Raw genomic sequence first — 22228 nt, forward strand, 5'->3', positions numbered from 1 at the left:
TATATCCATATAGACATAAAATTAATAGAAAATAATATATGAAATATTAGATATAGATATAAACAAATAATATGTCGCTATATCTATTCGACATATTATTTCTTTGGAATCTGCTCATATAAAGTTTATTTTCTGGAATGTTCATAAATCTCTATTTAGATACATACCTAAAATATTTATTCAGACTGATAGTTAAATAATTTTCTTTATTTTATGGAGTATTCAGAATATTATTTAATTAAAGTTAAAATGATAACGAGTATTATGTAAATATGAATAAGATATATCAATAGAATGTAATCAAAATTAATTTTAATTGAACTTTTGTGAAATTCTGTTAAATAGTTAAACTCCTCGATATTCCTTCCTAGCTTTGCAGTAGATTCATTCTCAAATGGTCGGATATGTAGGTATTGTTCACAGTTTGTAGTTTTTAAAGGACAATGGACTTGTGTGGTTTTGAGTCGAATAATTAGTATAAATTCGCTTTACGGAGAATGCAATAAACCATAATCTAATTTCGTACGTACAATGGAGGAGTACATGCATGACAGGAAGTCAACTGTGCGCGCTCTAATATTTATGGAATTGCAGTGTTTAGACTGCTTCATTGTCATATTGAGCTCGGTTAATCAATAGTGCTGCCGTCGTTGGTTTTGGTTGGTGCTGTATGGCACCTACAGTTAAATGTAGAGCTTCTTCTTAAGCAACCCAGTAGCTCACTCATTCGCTCACTCGCTTACTTCTGCTTTAATTCCTGCTCGAGTCGTCGTAGTCGCATCGACAGTATACGAGGCGAGTACGTTGAGGTTTTGTTGAAACTGAAGTGAAAACAATAGTTTCAACACGTGCGAACAACTCACAATGGTCGATTTTCTTGCAATTGCACCAAACACTTATTTCGAGTGTTATTTCGCACTTTTCAACTTCAACAACTTATGGAACTTGTGATGGTGCAAGAGCGAACTTTGTCGTAGATACTTTTTTCTGTATTCGTATTCATAGTACGTGTATCGATTTACATTACTAAAATTTAATACTCCTGTGCTTGTGATACTTCAATTTACTGCGGTTCAATAGAAACGCAACCAATGTAAAAGTTCTCCATGTGTTCAGAAGTACTCGTATGTTCAGATGCGGACGGGCAGAAGTACATTTGAACCTCTTAAATTGTATGAAACTTAAATTTCACAAATTATTTGCTTTCATATAAAATTAATAGATTAATTAAGTTTAAATTTGTTTCACAAAGTTTACAACTTTCTTATATATTTTTAGTTTTTTCTAGATTCCAAAATTAATGATAACGCCATGGTGTTTTATGTACGTGAAATACACACAATATCTTGGATAAGAGATACCTTGTTTATATATTTTATAAATTTGATTAAAATATTACTAATAATTCGAATGTATTTATAAGAAAAAGAAATATATACATATATATATATCACATATATTTGTATCAAATAAAATCTCTTAATTATTTTCTAAAATAATCTCTTATATCCACATGATTCCTCATATCAAAAATTAGAATAAGAAGAGAATGGAATAGAGTCAGTGAAGCAAAGTGCCATCATTAACCAAATAGAAAACATTCTGAGTTGTTCATACATAATCATTTGTAATGTATGGTTCGATTTATCGGATATCACGTTATAGGGACTGACATTATCTAATTAATTTATGCAATTTTAAATATAGACTTAGTTTTGAATTTTAATAAGGATGTTTGTTATAGGGAAGTCTATTGTATGTGTACTTTTTAAACATCCCTTATAGCATAGCCTACGGGCCATATGCGGCCCACGGTTAATATATGTGTGGCCCGCCACATATTTGTAATCTATTACAATTACACAAATTTTTCCTTGATATATTTTGGTAAAATTATATTATTTTATTTGTATGATATTCTAAAAAAATTAATTCAAATGAATAAATTAATATAACTAAATATAACATTATCAATACGTTATACATTATAATCGTATTTTTATTTTCTCAAAAAATATCAGGGACGTATTTACTTATGTCTCCGGAACTCCAATCTGCACAGTGACTTATATTATTTTGCACAGCCCTGTCTTATAAGATGAATCCTTTATTTGATTTATAATATGAATTAAATCCTACATAAATAAATATTGAAGTAATAGACACTGATGTCTATTGTCGGTAGAAGCAATTTCTTATTGCCACGTTAAACACATCCTGCAGTTATAACTTCTTCAATTATTGCCAACTATCCAATTATCGCAGATCTTCTACTTATCAGATTAGCTTTTTTACTTTGTCAGTTACTTTTAAATATGGTCTATTGTTGCTGTTTAGTTTCTAAAATTATTGTACTGTTAACTGTAGTTCCTGATTATTTCCCAAATCAAGTAAACTTTATTATTTATTTCAGGAGCATAATTATAGCTGTGCCGAATACCTCTAGGTCTATATAGGTCAACAAAGCACATTTGTTGTTGAACTTAGTTTAAATAAATTATCTAAAATTGCTGTTGATTTCTGAAATCTTTTTTAAAGTGAACCAGACTTTTTATATATTAACATAGAAAAATAGAAAGTGTTTCTGGTGAAACAGATTTATTTTAGTTAAAATTATCCTCTTATCCTTTCTTGATTGAATGTTTAACATTTTCAGTCAGGATGTTTGGAAGCATATTTAGTATAAAATTTTTAGATGGTTTTTAAATCTACAATGGGTTTTTTTCTACCATATACGATAATACTTTTTTTCAATAAACGAGGCTTAATATCGCATGAAGTTAGTGACCTCTAAATAAAAATTTATTTTTTTACTGAGTGAATTTCGATTTACTCTCGAACACTATTTATGTGTTAGTTAAGACCTAGTTTTTTCGCGGAAATAGTTTAGTGTAGTATGTTCAAGAACTTATATTTATGTATAGATAAGTATGGGTTACAAAAATAAATTGAAGTATTAAACTATACTTAATGCTACTTGTAATTGCTAACAAATTATTGATGTACTACTATTATAAATAAAAAGCTACAAGTTGCTCAAAGTCAGGATCTCCAAAGACTCTTCAAAGTACCTTGGTACATCCACAAAAACGACATGCTAAGAGATCTTAGAATAGACCTGATCAAAAAATACATAAGGGACAGAGCTCTGAAGTTATATGAGAAAATTAACAGGCTATCCTACTTAACACTATCTAATGTTAAAGTAATCACTCTCCGCACGGGGAGGTACGCAGATCTTAGATCAATCACTGAATAATCATGAAGCTTATAGGGAATACATAAATTAGTGAATGAGAAGGGTGGGAACCTGTAGTACCCCCAGTTATCAAAGAGTAAAAGTGCCCAGTTGCGCTGACTCAAAAAAAGGATCAACATAGATACATACATACTATTATAAAGTTGTAACTACCATAATAAATCTGTTTAGGTCGTATTGATTTTTTTTTTTTTTTCTGGTGGACTTCTCCAATTTCATTGTTTTATTTTTTATTATTGCAGTTACAATGACTTTATCTTGATGCTTTGCAAGTCCTATAAAGTCCTGTAATTACATATTAATAATCTATTATCCTTTTTAAAATAAAATCGAATGGCTTACAAAGCATACTACCATAGCGTCATTAAAATCTAAAATTCTAAATTTAGGATTGCCAATGCTACAACAATCAATTTTACGAGTCTTTATGAGTCTTTTTCATTTTCAATTCGATTATTCGATAAACTATTATCGACTGCATATTACAAATACAAACGAAATCGATTTAAACCTTTTCGCTTTAAGTCATCGCGTCCATTTGAGTTTGCATGTGTGTGTGAGTGGATTTGTGTGTTAACATGCATGTGCATGTCTTAGCATGTCTCAAATTCATACTTCGTGCACCTTGAATAAACTTAAAGCACAAGTATGAAAAGAAGAAGGAGTTCTTAAGTAGCTGGCTTAGCTAACAATTGAAATTCCGAACTTACTTTGAAGTAGTTATCGAAATTTGTGAAACAATATGGCGTCGTCTAATGCAAAGATACTTGATGTGCATAGTTTTCACAACTGCACTTAGATGCAGCAATGCATACTTAAACTACTTTCGCAAGTAAAGTAAATCAGACTGCACTCGTACTTGTACGTGTTGGTAAATAAGATATTTTCAGCTTATGTATATAATCTGCCGAGTTATAACAATTATTTACCTCAGCAAAATGTTCTGCTCGTATTATAAAAAACAGCGATCTGAGACGATTAAGCCTTCTCAGTCAGAAACGCCTGCTGCTGTTGACTGACTGTTGGCTGCTGGCTGTTGAAGTTCATATTCTTTATATTTAGTGGCTCTGAGTCGATTCTGATGTTGATGTTGATGATGATGACGATGATGATGTTTTTGTTGTTGTTGATAAACGTACGATGTACGATGACGACACATTGATGAGCATTAAGATATGTGCAGATGTAAGCCATTGTTGGTACTCACATGTGTTCGTGTGTGTGGATGACTGTCACTGTGGCTGTGGCTGTGGCTATGACTATAACTCTGAATATGCTTGTGTAGATTGTTTTAATGATAGTGGAACGAATCTATTAAAATGCGGTAATTAAGGAAAAGTGTATTAAATTATAATTTTTTATTATTATGTTTTATGTTCAAATATATTTTTTTAATATTCTTTAATGTGCTGCTACACACAAATGGTCACGGTGGTTTCATTAACTAAAGATAGTCAGTCGTTGTTGTAGCCTTTGCCGTTGCTGTTGCCATTGCCATTGCTGTTGACGTTGCCATGGTCATTCGCCATACCCATGCTATTTCATTACACTTCATTCCATACCATACCCTGTGGCGAAGATTTACTAATTATAATTATGAATATATAAAACATGTATACTAATCTATGTGCATATGTTTTCTAAACGATTAACTATTAAATGTGTATGTAAATATATGTACTTCAATCATGCCACCGCAAACATAGCAAAAACAAAAACAAAAGAAAAGAAATAAAAAAATGGCAGTGAATGAAATAGTGAAATAGGATATATGGGAAACTGTATGTGTCCGGTCTGATTACTTGTCATTAAGCTTTGGGTGCAATTTATGCAATTAGTTAAGAAATTGTTTAATTAAAAATATGTGCGGACAGACAGACGACGCACAGAATGTTGCAGCTTCAGTTAGAGTTACCTATCTACATGTGTCCAAACATGTGTACTGTAATTCATGAATAAAGCTTATACCACCTAGTGCAGGACAGAGAACAGTGTTGCAGTTTTGGTATGCAAAATGTGCCACAGTCAAGGAAATCAGTAAATTTCCATATAAAATGTAATTTATAAGATAAAAAAATGTATCTCGTAGTGCGGATATAGCCTTGCTCGCAACGCAGAGAGTACCGAAATCAAGTGAAGGCGTTTGGAACGCAAAGATTTACTTTTTTTTTTTTTTTGTAATTCCAAAATTGTCTTAAAGTTATCAATAATGTACGTTATCGTTTTAAATCATTTCTCCTCCCATTTGTCACACCTCAGTCGAAGATTTTTACAATGATTAGCGTAAGCCGTCACACTTTACGGAATTCGTGCCTAGTAGCGTAACGGCAACTACAGAGGATTGGCTGGCTGGCTGGCTTATAAAGTAGCACATGTACGTTTAATGTTCCCTGTCCATCAAATGTGTCTTAACGGCGGTTGGCTGCAGCGCTCCAGCGTTCCAGCATTTAAGCGGCGTTACAGCCGCTATGTTTCTTAAGAAAATTACGCTCAGCTTTAGGATATTTAATTAAGTAGCAAGATTTTTTATATATTTTCCCTAGAAAGAAGTGTGACCAAGCAATACATTCCAAATCTTAAGCAAGTATCTATGACTTTGTAGCAATTTTTATTTATTTTTTTTCCTCTCTCGTTTTTAAGTTTCTTTGTATTCATACTCGTATTATGTAGATAGCAGCTTAATACGAAAATTAATAAAGTTTTTTAATTAAAAATTTTACACGCTACCAAAAGAGTAGCGTAACTAATTTATTTATCTGAAAAATAGTAGCATTTAAAAATGTGTCAATATTTTATGTATTTGTATCTAAATACATGCTCAGCTGCATATCGAGTCGTTTGTTTGTTTATGGGCGTAATTAGTGGGAGAACACGGATACAATATGTTCAAAATTATTATGTAAATTATGAGAGATAAGACATTTTAAACAAATACCAAACCCATAACTGCTTATTAATATGCAGCAATATCTTCTTCGTTAAGATAAGCCGCAGACGAAGAAGGAATTAAATCAGTAGAAACCAAAAGCAGCAGATTTTTATGGTTTTGTATTTCTCAACAAATGTTAGTTTCGCTTTAAAAAATCTCAATTTATGTATATAGTACATGTATTAAAGTCTGAGCAATAACCCCATATAAGCTTAATATCACAGCTCACATGTTTTTTAATGGTTCCATTTGGCTTACTTTGAAAGTTTACAACTTAATTTTACGATCCGCTCAGCAGATGGTGTAAGAATTTACTGAAGAAAAATAATGAAACTTCCCGCAGATTATTAAGAAAAAAATATAATTACTTCTTTTCTTATTTTATCCATTATACAATGTTAGTTGCAGATTTCAGTAGATAATCTCAAGCCATTTCGTTTCAACGTTGATTTGCAAGAAATATCTTAAAATCTGATTACTGACTGATATCTCTTAAAATCTCATAACAATTTTTTCAAGATTTTATTAAGAGATAAGAAAATAGGTAATAAAATTATACAATGTATACTCATGTCCTAACATAATACGTGAAAGAATGCTCAATTTAAACGAGTTTCTTGTCAAAATAAAATTGTAAGACCAATCAATTGGCTGATCACAGGACTACCCTTTCCAAAAAAAAAATAATACCAGAGATAATAGTAAAAAATAATAGCATCAGTACACACAGAAAGCGGATAAGTAGTTGGAACATTTCCGAGTTAAGACATGTCTGTCGTGAGAGGTGACTTAAATCTCGATGCCATTCCAACACTATTTGGAGTGTGAATGGTAGTAAGTAAGTGTCCACACTTGCGTCACCCGACCGAAAGTGTAAGTCTGGTACCTAGGGGGTTAAAGTATCCACAGATTCGGCTGTCCCGACCAATTGAGACTGGCAGTGTCGTGGTGCTGTGGCGCAGAGGTAGAATGGGCCTCGCTCTTCACCAACAGCGGAAGTTATGCTAAACACATAATTTCAATCAGTGCCGGCGTTTATCGGCGTATTATCTTAATACCGTGGTCTTAAGCCTTTACTGGCAGGTACTCACACTAAACAACACTGGATTCACTGTGCGACAGATCCAGCACAGATTATTCAACTGGAATGGACAATGCATAATTTAATAGAGTATTCAATCAAAATGTACAATATTTAATTTATAAAATATTGGACCAGAATGGCATAACTCAATAGAGTGTTGGACCAGAATAGATAATATACAATTCAATAAAGTATTTATTCGTTATAAGAAAATAGAAATTATTATTTGAACAACGTTATAGTTGAACAAAGATACTATTAAAATTTTTTAAATAGAATTTTTTTTTTAATATATTTTTTTAATTAATTTTTTTAATTAATTTTTTTACACTCATTTTATTACATTAATTTTTTTTACATGTGTTTTTTTTACATTTATTTTATTTTATTTCTTTTTTATTTTTTTTTTTTAGATTTTATTTTATACTTTTTTAATTTTTTTTTTAGATTTTATTTATTTTTATTGTTATTTTTTTTTTTTTTTTTAATATAAATTTTTTATACTTTAACAATTTTTTTTAAATTTATTTTGTTTAATTAATTTTTACTTATTTATTTTTATGTATTTAATTTTTTTCTTAATTTAATTTTTTAAACTTCTATTAAAAATTTATTTTTAATTATTTTTTTTTTTATTTATTTTAATAATTTTTGAAAATTTACTTTTTAAATTTTTAAAATATTTTTTTTTTTAATTTGAGACTATTGATGTTCTTTAAGCATATTTATTTAATAAATTTTAATTTCTAAATTTTTTTTTTAATTATTTCTATATATTGTTTTAAATCTTTCTATACGTTTTTTTAAGTAGTTAATTTACTTAGGTCGTTAGGACTTAGGTCGTTAATTTAATAATTTAATAGTTAAAAATTAAAAATGTTTTTTTAAATAAAAAATCAGATTTTTAAATTTGTGTTAAGTATTTGTTTATATTTTATTTTTTATAAAAAATAGAAAAATATACAAATTATTAATTTTAAATTAAAAAATATGTTCTTATAAAAAATTAAAATACAGTGATAATAAAATAACGTATTGAAGATTCGTCGTAATAACAATTTATTTAAATCTTTTTTTTAAATTTTTAATTTTATCTTTTTTAATTTTTTTTCTTAATTATTTTTTTAAATAATTTTTTTTTTGTATTTTTTTTGTAATTTTTTTTTTTGTATTTTTTTTTTGCTTGTATTTTTTTTTCTAATTTTTTTTTTTTTTTGTATTTTTTTTTTTATATAATCTTTTCCGTATTCGTAATTAAACAGTTCTGTGTTATTCTTAATCCAATTGCAACTAATCACGCGCAATGCATAAAGAGTTCAAGAAGTGCACTTATTGTAAGCAATTGCAATTGCATTCTTCGTGCTCGTTTATGCTGCAATCGCAATCCATTTGCATTGAATACAGAGAGCAGCACTGGAAAGCCGTCTTCAAAGAGTTACATTCTAAGTGACAAGACCGCATTCTTGGTTTTAATATTTTTCCTAACCACAGAACGTGGACTTGAGGTTTTATACATATTTTTATTTTATTATTTATATTTTTATTTCTTTTTTAAAATATTTTTTATTATCGATTCTTGAAGTGCTTTAGTGTATCTAACCGATATTTGATGGCTTTGTATCTGCACACAGTAGTAGTTTATGTGCGTTCCAAATTTTATTACAAATTTTATTTTTTCTTCTTAACAATTTTTTTGTGTGTTATGTAAAAAGCAAAGAATAAAATGTCGACAAATATTGTGAATACTATTCAATATGCCATATATGAGTACACTAAACTGGTAGAGAAAAAAATGTAAAAAAAAATATATGTAAAAAATAGAAAAAAAGTGAGTTAAGCTTTTCATTTGAGTTTTCCCTACTCTTTTCTAACGAACCTGAATACTGAATGATGATGAATACTGAATTTCATTCATTTCTGTTTTCAATTCTAATGGATCATATTAAACTGCTTTGTTGACTTCAATGTGTGTATTCATTTGAATTTTCCAGCTTTTTCATATATTTTACAATTTATTTCAATTTTTATTTATTTTCATGTAATTTTCTTTTATTTTTTTTGAAAATTTTCTTGTTTTTTCCGTTTGTTTCGTTTGATGATGACGACGATGTGAATGACGATGGCTCTTTAGTCAAATAACGAAGTCAGAGTCAGAATTTAATATTCTGTGCATAGTCCATGAAAGATACAATATACAATATACAATAATAAATAAAAATGTAAAAATGAAACAATATTTACAATTTATGTATGATTTCTTTTTAATTTCAATATATTTTTTTTTTCACATTTTTTTTCACATTTTTTTCATATATTTTCAATTTTTCTCAATATTTATAAAGATAAAACCATGTTGAATATTTGGTCCAATTTTTGCTATGCTCATCGTTTGCATCGCATCTTCTGTTTATTGTAGGTTTGATATCAACACTTGTACTACATATATCGCATTACATTCATTTGTAGGGTTTAATGGACGGACGTAGAATTCCACACTTCATTTCAACTTGAAATGACTTTTTGTGAATTGTAATATATTTTCCGTATGAAAAAGCTTCGAAACGGATATGTCAGTGTAAGTCGAGTCAATATTCGTGTGGCATATGAATTTCTGAAAATAATTTTGTCAAGTTTTCATTGCATAAAACACAAACTGAAACTGAAACTCAAAATGAAACTGAAGTTGCAGTTGAAGTTGAAGTTTGAAGTTGAAATACGAATTAAATTTAAACCGATGCCATCCTGACGAGCTCCTACTAAGCTCCTGCAATGATATAAGATTTTTAATTTCTACTTTGAGCAACTGGCGCTTTGGTGGATATTCTAGTCAAAAATCACAGAATTTTATATGCTCCTCTCTAAAGTTTATTAATTAAAAACCTCTTTGCTCAGTTAAATTTTCAGTTTTCCTATTTTATCAAGGTAAACTCTGTTAGCATCCAGTGTACAACATCAAATACCCAGTATCAAAACATAAACGAGCTATCTAAGCACATATGCATATATGTATATATATGTTATGTGAAATCACTCATAAATATTCAATATTTATAGCAATTTTAATTAAATATTATTTAATTTGCTTTTTGACTTCCTGTTTAATTGGAATTTGTGCTTTAATTCCTGGTATGTAAATATTTGCTTAGTTAACTTTTGTCCATTGGCTATATCAAATGTAATAACCTTAGAAAAGCAATAAAAACTCACAAAACCTTACAGAGAACTCACAGAGTAGTCATAATAATAGTCACAGAGAACTGATAAAGCTCACAAAAGATATATTGAATAATTTTACGTATTCAGTTTTATATTTGTTCTATGTAAATACTACGGGTAGCACAAAATATATTAACATTTTAACAATGGAATGCAAATTTATATGACAAAGTAAGTCAAAATATGTCTTTTGGTACACAATCGACAATGAGATGCAATTCACAGTCTGACATTTGCTTTGGGATGCAAATCAGTTGAGCAGTTTGTGTGCTTCATAAATTTTAAATTATCATGGCATAAATACCGGGTCAATGGCTTACCAAAAATTTCTACTACTTATGTATTAAGAATAGTACACAAAACATATATTTTCTCTGCTCTTATATATGCATGTTTCTTTATTATTGATAAGAAAGAGAGACTATTATTATTAGGATATGTTTAATCATTCTTAGCTTTACTGTGATTCTATTTGATCCTAATGACAGTTTCCTAATTTATAGTTAATTATTTTCAATATTTTCAATATTTCAATACAAATTAACCATTGTTAAGAGCTGACATTCTTCAACCCCTTATTGGAAAAAGAAACTCAATACAAAAGAAAGAAAATAGACTTCGGATAATATGTAATAGATATATATATATATACTATATAGCAGTTCATAACATGAAATGCAACCCAGCAACAACACTGTTGTTTTTTTTGACAGAGCTGTATCGAAAAGCGGTAGTGGTAGTAGTATTAGAGAGGAGGACACTACAAATAGTGCTTATAACAGGATATGTATAATTTTTAGACTTAAAGTAAAACAAAAGTATGTTTTCTTATAAAAACGAATAAAAATTATACCACACATTTATATTTAGAGTTAGGCGAACATGAATCTTTCAACAAGACACCAACTTGGCACCGTCTCATAAAGCACCGACCCGATTGAACCAATAATGGTTAAAAAATCATGTTCCACATTTTATTTTGACCACATAATGACTTTTGAATTCACCAGACACAAATCCATTGGACAATTCCATCTGGGCTTTTTTGGAGAGCAAGGCGAGGACTAAAAAATATGTATGCCATTGTTCATTGGATGATTGGATGAAGAAAGCCATTGTTCAGAAATGGGCCAAAATACTGAAAGATCACATTTGTGAAACATTTGACGGCCGCCCTAATCAAGGCTAAAGTTGGCGACATCGAGCTAGAGTGAATGGATTCTGAAATTCCGTTTATTTACACAAATTTTTGTAATTTGAATCAATAACAAATAATTTCCCACCATAAAGATATAGGCGCTTGAATAGGTAATACTTCGCCTAACCCTGTATATTTATACTTAATATGCAATATATACTGAAGGACGTATGCAGCTTTACTTTTCCAGTGCATAGCTCCAAATTAATTTTATTTATGATCAGTTACTTTTATGTATATAGTATTTCTTGTCTGAATCGGAGACTAATGTGGTTATAACTTAACCATAGTTGTTCTTAAATACATATAAAAATGATAAAAATTTTTTTGAAATATAATTTTCAAGGTTTTCTTTCACTTCATCACATGCCGTTTCGGTCCTCAACTTCAAGAATGGTTAAAAACTATGACCAGATTAGCTTAAGATATATACGGAAAATTTCTTTTTGATACTGTTTAAAAAAAAAACAATGCCTTAAAATGATATCGATTAAAAATCGAATTAGTTAATTAAAATTAATTCTAAATTAAATTTCATTATTTAAAATGAAAATCGTTGACTTTATATTAAATAATCTAAAATTCTTGAATTTGTTCCACCCAGAAATGGTTAAATCCATTATTTAAAGCAACTTGAATGCATATATACATAGATTTCGATAGACAATCATTTGGATTTAATCATTCCATAGATACGGCAAATAAGATGAAATACAAATTATATTAATATATACATTATAAGCAACAAAATCAGTCGGTGTACATGTGTATCTATGTATATCTTGCTTTGGGAAAGTACGAAATTACAAAATGCTAATTACTTTAAATTTTTCTCACTTCGTCGTCTTTTCATTAAGTTAACCAATTACCGTAGCAATTTCCCAAAATCAGCTTCATTTTGAATATTTTCCACTCAATACATCCTAATGACATTTGGCGAAAATGCTGAGGAAAATGCTGAGGAAAACGCTGAGGAAAACGCTTGCTAATGAACTTATCATGAAATTTCAATTTTGCTGCTATCTTGATGCGCCACACTAAAGTGACAATAATAGAAAATTGCCAGTTTCCGTACATACACGTACGAAAAACACTGATGCCTTTGTGTACGCGGGTATATGGTATATGGTAAAAAGTTAGAATAATATCCATTCAATGCAAATAAAACTGATTTGAAAAATGCCATAATTTTAAAACGATAACATAATCTCAAAAAACAAAAAAAAAACAAAAAAATGAAAGCCAGAATAAGAAAAATTGTGACTGCTTTCCCATGCTGAGCTTCCACGCTTCAGAGCAATTCAGTTAAGAAAAATATACCGCAGCAAACGCTATGGCAAACTTCCGTCACTGGCTTGGTACTTGGTGCCTTCAAGGAATATTTTAAATAAATAAATTTATAAGATATGTCGTCCTCTTTGTCTTTCTGAGATGCGCTACGTTAAGCACGGTGATATACTGAAGATTATACGGGTTAAATATTACGCATTGTTTGAGTTTGAGCTTTAAATTTCTTAGCAAAGCATTCACAAAAAGGATAATACAGAATCGTGCTGAGGATATGGTTTTTCTTCTTAATTTTTCTTATTGCGGAAGTATTGAGATTGAGATATTGCAATAATAACATACATTTTTAAAGTACATAGAACAAATTTAATCAAATTTAATCAAATTAATTTGTACCCGTGTTTTTAGAGTTAATTATTTTCAATTTAGAAATAATTTTAATAAACTCAATAATTTTCATTAAAAACATCACGCTTTCACTTTTCTACACTCAACAATTCTAAAATAGATACTAGCGAAATTATCTTTATAAATTTCTTATCACATTCTTTCAGTCTTACTATCCAAACTTTCTTTGTAATTAAAAATTAAGTCTCTTTTCTATATGTATAAATGTATTTGTTCTGATCTCTCACATGTTATCAGTCTTTCTCTTTCTTCCGTTGTTTTTTGTATATGCAATAATGAGTCTCACACCCTGTCTGCATCTTAGTTTCTCTATTTTCCATCGCATAGTGGAGCTAACTCAATATATATGGATATATTAATAAATAAATATGCAACATAAGTTATTATCACTGTAACAAACCCCGAACTAGATTGGATCTAAATATTCCAAATAAAAATAAAATTTTATATAACAATACATACTTAAAGAAAGTATGTGTTCAGTGATTAAAGAAATATTAATTTTTTTCAAGTTATTGATATAATTGCTAATCTCGCATCAAGACCAAACGAATGGTGCATATTTCTCTATAACTTTTATAGATATTAAACGTTTCGAGATAACTATTTTATTTGTAATGATTTTTTCAACTCTTATATTTTCTTCACAATAACTTATCACTTTTATTTATTTGTCTCCGCTATCCCCCGAAAAATTTTCTATCGATCAACATTATTTTTTTTGATTATACATATTTTTAGCTCATATATCTTGAGTCGTGAATCTTTTATTGTATTTTCTGCTTTATGTGTACTTTACTTGGAAGGTCTCGGTTTTTACTCAATACCTTTCTTGATTTAAGTTCTCGTTCTCATCGTGCTCCCTTTAATTACTCTTCCATCCAATTCGATTACAGTTTCTTTGGGACCATGACTTATAGAGATGGGTTATGGTACAATCATCTATTCTGAAAGACTTTTTTCACCACACTATGCCAATATAACTTGCTTCTCCAGAAATCCGACTTTAAAATTGCAAATTTTAACATAGACGACCCATATAGCTAATATAACTTTTGTTAAATATTGTTTGTGTAATCAATGTAACGTAACTACTTTATGTTATTGTCATCAATTTGCAACATTAAAACTTGACGTCTAGAGAACCAAGCTATAACGTAAAATAAAGTGTTGCTCAAAACAACCGATTTATAAAATCTGTCCTCAAATTGCGGCGCTCAAAAAATGTCTTCTCTCTTTCGTTATCATACTTGTTATTTTTATTACAAATAAATAATAATTTATGTAGGTATATAAATATCTTTCGTCATAATAAACTTATTTTATTATAATTTCGTAGTTATGCCTTTCTTTCTCCTTCTTTAACAAATGTCTTCAATTATGTTGGTATATTGCTCTCCAATTACGACGTTCTCACTCTCCTGTTTATATTCTTTGTTCTTGTGAAATTATATATATACATAACCACCTACGTAGGTCTTTTCTTTCTATGTATTTTCTTTTTATTTCTCATTTATACATACTAACGAACTGCTATAGCGCACAAAACAACATCACTGTTGTTGTCTTTTTATGTGCAAAATTTAAGCATACGCAGAGAACGATGTAATTGTGCTTCTCGATTAAATCAAGCTTTTACCCGAATATATACATAACTTATACACATAAAAAAGAAGACAAAAATGGATGAAATCTAACAATATTTGTTGTGTTAAAAGTTATAACCTTAGTAGTGCCAATCGTAGGAACCAACAACACGAATTACACAATACCAATATGAACATTGACAAACCAAGAATCAAATGCTAATGTCAAAAAGTTACCAGGTCTTGCACTTGACTTCTTTTTTCAAATTTTGAACTCTTTTTTCTCTCAAATTTCGTATTTTTCTTATTTATACTTTGCACTTCCGTTTTTGTTTCTTTTGTTTGCAAAAATTTTAGCATTGAAAATGTTTATACATACTTTGCTATGGAAATTTTTCTAAAATAAATTTATTCTTAAATCGCTACTAAATCGCTATATTTTTTTTTTTTTTTTTTTTTTGTTCAATAAAGTTCAAAGGAAGTGCTTGGTGATTTACTTATTTTCACATGTTTTTTCAGTGCTGTTAGTTAGCACTTTGACATCTTTTTGTTTTAGGTCAGGTTAAGTTTGCGTCATTGTGGTAAAGAGTCATGGTTTGTTTGATAGAAGATACGAATTCAAGTTTAGTTAATGTTTGGTTAAAGCGGCTGTCAGTCTAGCTAATTACCACACTTAGACCCTACAGGTCCTATTATGATATCACTGCTCAAAACAACAAATTTTAGTAAATAGTGTAATTTATTTGCAGCGTGATTTTTGTTATATTGATTTTTTATATTGAATCCTTTAACTTCTAGGAGGAGCATAGGGCCGCTTAATTAATGCGGTTTCCTTAATCAGTTGGTTTAAGATTGATAGATGATTGATCTACCGCATCCAATTCTGGCGTTGGGACTGCCAACTGTTGCCTCCAGACCGACAGCATATATTGTGACAGTACTTCTTTGAAGGTATACGAGCGCCGCCATTGACCACTTACGGTTCCTCCGACGCATATGTAACTAATAATTAACTAAAGCAGTTTAAATTGGAGTTTTGTTTTTTGTTTGGAAGTAAAAGAAAACTTTGACTTTTTCTATTTTTGTAAGCATTGAGATTACGCTCATCTTATCCTCTGCCATGTTCTTTTGTAACATAATCCACATCTATTTTCTAGCTATGCACTTTATACAATGATCTTCTAAAAGACATCCTTTAGTTAAGACATGCTTTAGTTTGTAGTTCATTTTCAGAGCACTTAAGCCTATTAAGCTAAATTTTATTATATTAGTTAATGTACTCTTCACTAACGTATTCAATGCCAAAATTATTCTAAGCAATTAATTGAACGATCACACCCTCCTCGAATTGTAGCGCTACTAACTTATTTTATAAGAAGTAAAATACATTACCATATATCAATGCCAATGCAAATAAATCATCAATAACATTTTCTTTTCTTTCTATTACTCCATTTGCAGCATTTACAGATACGCCGCCGACAAGAGCAGTGCGCTTCGCTTACTCCATGAATGAAGGCTTGCGACGTGCAGTAAGAAAGCACTAATAACTTCACGAACATATAAGAAAAGTGAAGCCTTCGTCCTCGTGTTAGTAGTCGTCGTGTTCGTAAAAGTCTCTGCCGAAGTCTGTCTGAGCTACACAATCCGAACTGAAATCAAGCACAGCTTTTGTGCACTGCGGCGCTGCTGCATAAAAGCGTACACAACAACAAATCTAGGTGAACTGCGCTGCGCCGAACGAAATAATACACGGTTAAGTGCAGTGAGGACACAAAAATTTAGTAACTAAATAACGCATTTAAGGAAAATTCAACCTTCAAAGGAAAAGCAACGAAACGACGGTGCTGTTGATATTGTCATTGTTTTTTTTTTTTGTTTTTTTTTGTATGAACATATTTTTGTTTGAATTTTTTGTTGCTACAAAAGTGCACAAAAAATAAAATATATTAAAAATTTCGCGTTTGTTAATATGTGTATGTGTGCTTATATTAAAAACATATGCGTATGTGTGTTTGTAAAATATTGAAAGAGCATAAAGAAAAAAAAAACAGGAACATTTTGTGTGTTCTTTATCAGCGCGTATAAATTTTGTAACGAGAAAAATTTTTATCAATGTTCAAATAACAAAGAAATATAACAATTTCAAAATATATATATACATATGTATATCTGTGCGCAGTTATATTTAAAAATAAATAGAACAAAACATATTGTATATTGTGTGCAGTGTCGTCTCTAAGTAAATAAACAAGAGTAACATTTTTACGCGTTTTTAAATGCAGCAATAAACAAAAGTGTCCAACAGATAATGTACGACGAGCAACTACAAAAATACCAAGTCAATATATATTACTGATACCAGTGCCGCCGATATCGTATATATTGTACTATATAGTTATGTACACGTCGTGTATGTGTCGAAGCATTTGCAAGCAAAAAATACAGGAGCATTTGTAAGTTAACATAAAATGCATTGCAAGCACGTTTTCGTTTAATTTCATTTAGGTAGTTGCAAGGAAAAGCAGGCGGCGACGACGCACGCCACACTACGCTAAATACAAGCCAAGCCAAGCCAAGGTAAGCTAAGCTAAGCTAAGCAAAGCAAGCAGACAAATCAAATCAAATCAAACTAACAACAACAACAACAACTACGCAGCGTATAAGCGTGTCTTGCCTTGCGTTAAGGTTAAGGAAGAAAATCAAAGAAAAATTTAAATTAACAATTGTAGTGGAAAAATGTACACAAATAAATAACAGCAAAAACAAACGAACGAAACGTCAAAATATAAAAAATTATATTCAAAAAAAGAAAACAACAAAACAATTTGATAAACATTTAGGAATTGATTATTGTATCTGGCTTTGTGTTTGTGTCTGTTCGTACGACGACGACGACGACGACATTTGTACGTTTGTATTGTAAGTCAAGTGCATAGCAAGCAGCAGTTACAATGTTTAAATATTGCCGCTCAGTTTAAAGTTAAGAGACTACAACTACAACTACAACAAAATAAAAAACATAAAGAACAAAAGCATAAAGAAAATAACTGTTATAAAAAACAAAGAGAAAAACAATTCAGTGTAAGAAATTTATTCTATTCTAAACTAAACTAAAATAACAACAACAACAACAACCATAAACATAATACCAAACAAAAAGTTACAAATTGTTCAAAGTACAAAATAGAAACATATGTGTTTGCATTAAAGCAACAACAACAACAATAACAATAACACCAACAACAATAACAATAACAGCAACAACAATAAGAACAACAATTGAAAAAGGAAACGAATTGACATATTCATAGCCTGCCAAGCAGTGCACAGCATAAAAATAAATATTAAACAAGCTAAAGGAAGAATAAAATGTACGTACGGCATAAAGTAAAATAAATACATACATACATATATGTAAATATATAACTTGGTGTATTATTTATATATACATATATGTGTATGGCAAATAAAATATAGAAACTTTGTCAATAAATAAAAAAAAAATTGCTATAGTGCACTTTCGCCACGCCTACGTTGCAGCCCCCAAAGCGTTAGCATATTCCTGCCATATATGCTGCTCCTTTAAGTTCACAGTTAAAAAAGAATTTTTTTTTCTGTGCTAATACTGACTATGCACGTTGCTGCCGCTGCTGCTGCTGCTGCTGTTACGAAGTCAACTTCCTGTGTCACTGCTATTGCCGCTAAAGCTGCCATTGACAGCGTTGCTGCTGCTACAATTGCTGCGCTCGCTCATTTTGCTCGTTTTAATAATATAGAACCTGCTGTGTTTTAAATATTGTTGTTGCAGTTATTGTTTGCACTGATGCTTCTCCATGTGCAATTGTTGCTGACAATTGGTGCACGAACCTGTGCTAAATTTTAATATCCATGAATTTTATTTTCGACAAAAATAAACACAACAAAAAAAAAAAACAAAACAAAATTAAAAAATATTTGCACATAATTCAACAAAATTTATTATAATTCTAGTGAAGACTGCAAAAGTGGAAAACAATTAAATGCGAAATAGCAAAAAAACAAAAATTTCAAATTTTCAAAAAAGAAAAACAAACTGAAATGAAATAAAATTAAATTCAAAAAATACAAAAGACAGATAAACTAAAAAAAAAATTTTTTTTTTTGAAAAAAAGTGTTAAAAGAAAAAAATCAAAATTTTGCTTTGTTGTTGCTGTGTTGCCTTGAGCAAACAATGTCATGTGCACATTTTATGCATTTAAAAAGCACAACAACAACTACAAGCATATTAAAGCAATTAAAATTACAAGCACAGAAAAGCTTCTACACAAAATTCAACAACAATTATCAACACAACAATAAAAACAGCAACAACAACAACAACAAGAACAACAACTTAGCTAAAGTCAAACTATCAATGCTTGAAATAAGAAGATTGTCGTCCAATGGAAAAAAATGTTTTCAATAAACAAAAGCAACAAACACAACAAAATAAAAAAACTCAACAACAACAAGAACAATACTAGCGTCGAAGGTTACCAACAACAAACAGCAACAAGCATTTTAAATACAAAAGCAGCAACAACAACAACAACTCATACCAAATCAACCACAGCAAGCTTAACTAGAATAAGAAGAAGTAGAAAAAGTAGGACGACAGTAGTAGCATTAAAGGCAAATATTGCTGAAGCTCAAACACAAACAACACAAACAATAGATAAAACGAATACAACAACAACAACAACAACAGTAACAAGAAGAAGACAAAAAATAATAAATACAACAACACCGGCATCAATAGCTTTAAAAAGCTATAATGCCGGCTGTGTTTGTGTTGCGCCTGACGCTATTGCTGTTGGTGGCGTTATAGGTGCAGCAGTACCAGCAATTACAAGCACAATATCAACAACGGAACCCCAACACCAACAACAACAACAACCTAAACAACAGCAACAACAATATCAACATCAATTACAGCAAGACCATCATTCTCAGCAGCAAAAACAGCAGCAATATCGTCTTCAACAACAACAACATCATCATCAACAACAACAACAACAACAACAATATCGAGAACGACAACGGCAACGACAACTTCATTGTCCCTATATTCGATTTGTTCTTCTTAGGTGTATTGTTCAAAGTTGTTATGCTGCTGTTATTGCTGCAGTCGCCGCCACCACTGCCATTGCCGTTAATGCTTACTGTGGTCATGTTATTAAACTTGGCCGATTTGCTTGTAGCCTTGGTCGTGGCGCCTATAGCCTTTCAACATTAATATGCACAGCACTCCTGCTGTTGTGTTTAACACCCGCTGCAATAACACAGGCTGCCATTGGCGGTGTCGATCCAACAAATGTTAATCTGACGGATTTAGGTATACCTGGTGTGTATAAAAATTTTAACATACATACATATACATAATACATAATACAAAATAATAATAAGCAAAATAAATACCTCAATTAAATACATATATATACTCATAAAAAAAATCACTAAAATGCACTAACTAACTAATGATTAACACAAAATATAATAAAAATAATATATGCATACATTTATACATGTGTGAGTATATGTGTGTATATATATTTTTTTTATGTATTTGTGTGTGCGTTTGTACCAAATTTGAATACTGCACATTAAACATTGAATTAACAATTATTGTGTAAAACCTCTATATTCGCCCCAAATTTCCTATTTCCTCTTACACACAAGCGTAATCATTTATCCTTGTATCCGTTCCGTCTGTCCACTATGTCCGCAAACACAAACACATGCCATATAGAACAACAAGTGAATTGCATGCAAAAACAAAATTAACTGTGGCTGTGCAGCACTCTCTACCGATAATTTAGTTTACTCTACTATAAAGGCTGCGGAAGGCAGCACATTTGTGCCTGCCGTTGGTTGGTTCATCCCTCTAATATGTGTACAATTGTGTTGTTGTATGCAAAACAACAATTAAAAAACAACAACAACAACAAATTTCGTCTGACGCCTACTTCATCACACACACACATTACCAATCATATTTGTGTTTAATTTCTTTGCTTATTTTTTATTTTATTATTTTTCATTCAATTTTTTTTTTTTTTACATAAATTTGCAATTTCTACAATATCTTATTTTTTTTCTTGTGTTTTTTTTTGTTGCTTTTGAACATTGCCTTTTATTTATTTTCAACTTTTCGTTAACTTTATTTTTGTTTTTCGTGTTTTTTTTTGTTTTTGTTTTGTTTTTTTTTGTTGTTGTTACTCTCCTCTAAGCATCAATTAACCCAATTTTTAAATCCATTTGCACCTTTCACAAGAGTGGGAAGAAAAAGTAGGCAGGCGTACCTATAAAATGCGTGCTTCCTATTTCCTATTTTTTTGTGCATTTCATTTTCTTATTTTATTTTCATTTTTTATTTTGTTTTTCTTTTTTTCTTTTTCTTTTTTAAGTAGAATACCGGGTGAGATAATAATTGAATTTATTTTTCGATCTCAAAGTGTAAATTGCATTTAAATAAAGTCGTACTCACAAGCTTTCATCTTCGAGTTGTCGAGTGATGACCTGACCACAAATGGTTACAGTTTATTACTGACGTACGATGGGTGTGAACTAAAGTCATTTTAAAGTGGTGAAAACTTTCTCCCTAGTGCGAAAGTAAGAAGTGTCCTTCCTTAACTGTTAAAGATATCAAAAATATATAGTACACTTTTAAAAAATGTAACAATAGAGAAAAAAAATGGTTCTTAGCACAAAGTATTAGTGTGAATGATTAGTAGACTTTGATCTATATTCCTATATTGCCACCATAAAAACCACTTTACCGATTGTAGGTTGGTTGCAGTCACAGGGCAGCATATAGCTTTCCACTTACGTTCAGAAGCGTTTTTACCGTTTTACTGCAATATTTCCAGCAAGATATAAAAAGACAAAAACTGATTACATCTTTTCGAATTTTAACCATTTATTAGATTTTTGTCCTTATCATTGAACAGAGTTGATCAACTGCCAAAAAAGTATTTCTGTAACACAATTTCTTCCAGAGGCCAGAGCCTGCAATCATACTTATACACACAATAATTAATGAAAAGTATTTCTGATTCTTCAATAGAAGCTTGGAAGCTCACGAAAACAGGCATCAATTGTTAATAACCCGCTTGAAAGCTATAAATAGAGCTCTACGAAACAAACTTATTAGTTTGTTTGTTCAAGTTTGAGACAAACCAGCTTACCATATGGACACATGATTTCTCACAAATGGAAAAATTAAGAACGTCTTTTCTAA

The 22228-nt window shown here is 30.2% G+C and overlaps 1 long non-coding RNA gene across 3 annotated transcripts in view; it reads left to right on the forward strand.

Annotated features, from left to right (window-relative positions):
• The window catches only part of LOC119662018, a 109784-nt gene extending 90757 nt beyond the window's left edge, over nucleotides 1-19027 (forward strand). For 2 of the 3 annotated variants that reach the window (XR_005250657.1, XR_005250659.1), the window contains exon 4: nucleotides 16429-16892. This is a non-coding gene — a long non-coding RNA (uncharacterized LOC119662018). Of the gene's footprint in view, nucleotides 1-16428; nucleotides 16893-18960 lie in introns of those variants that run through there. The other variant, XR_005250658.1, reaches the window with a different exon arrangement.
• Nucleotides 19028-22228: the final 3201 nt, after the last annotated feature.

The sequence above is a fragment of the Teleopsis dalmanni genome, chromosome X (genome assembly GCF_002237135.1).
Source record: "Teleopsis dalmanni isolate 2A chromosome X, ASM223713v2, whole genome shotgun sequence".
Lineage (NCBI taxonomy): Eukaryota > Metazoa > Arthropoda > Insecta > Diptera > Diopsidae > Teleopsis > Teleopsis dalmanni.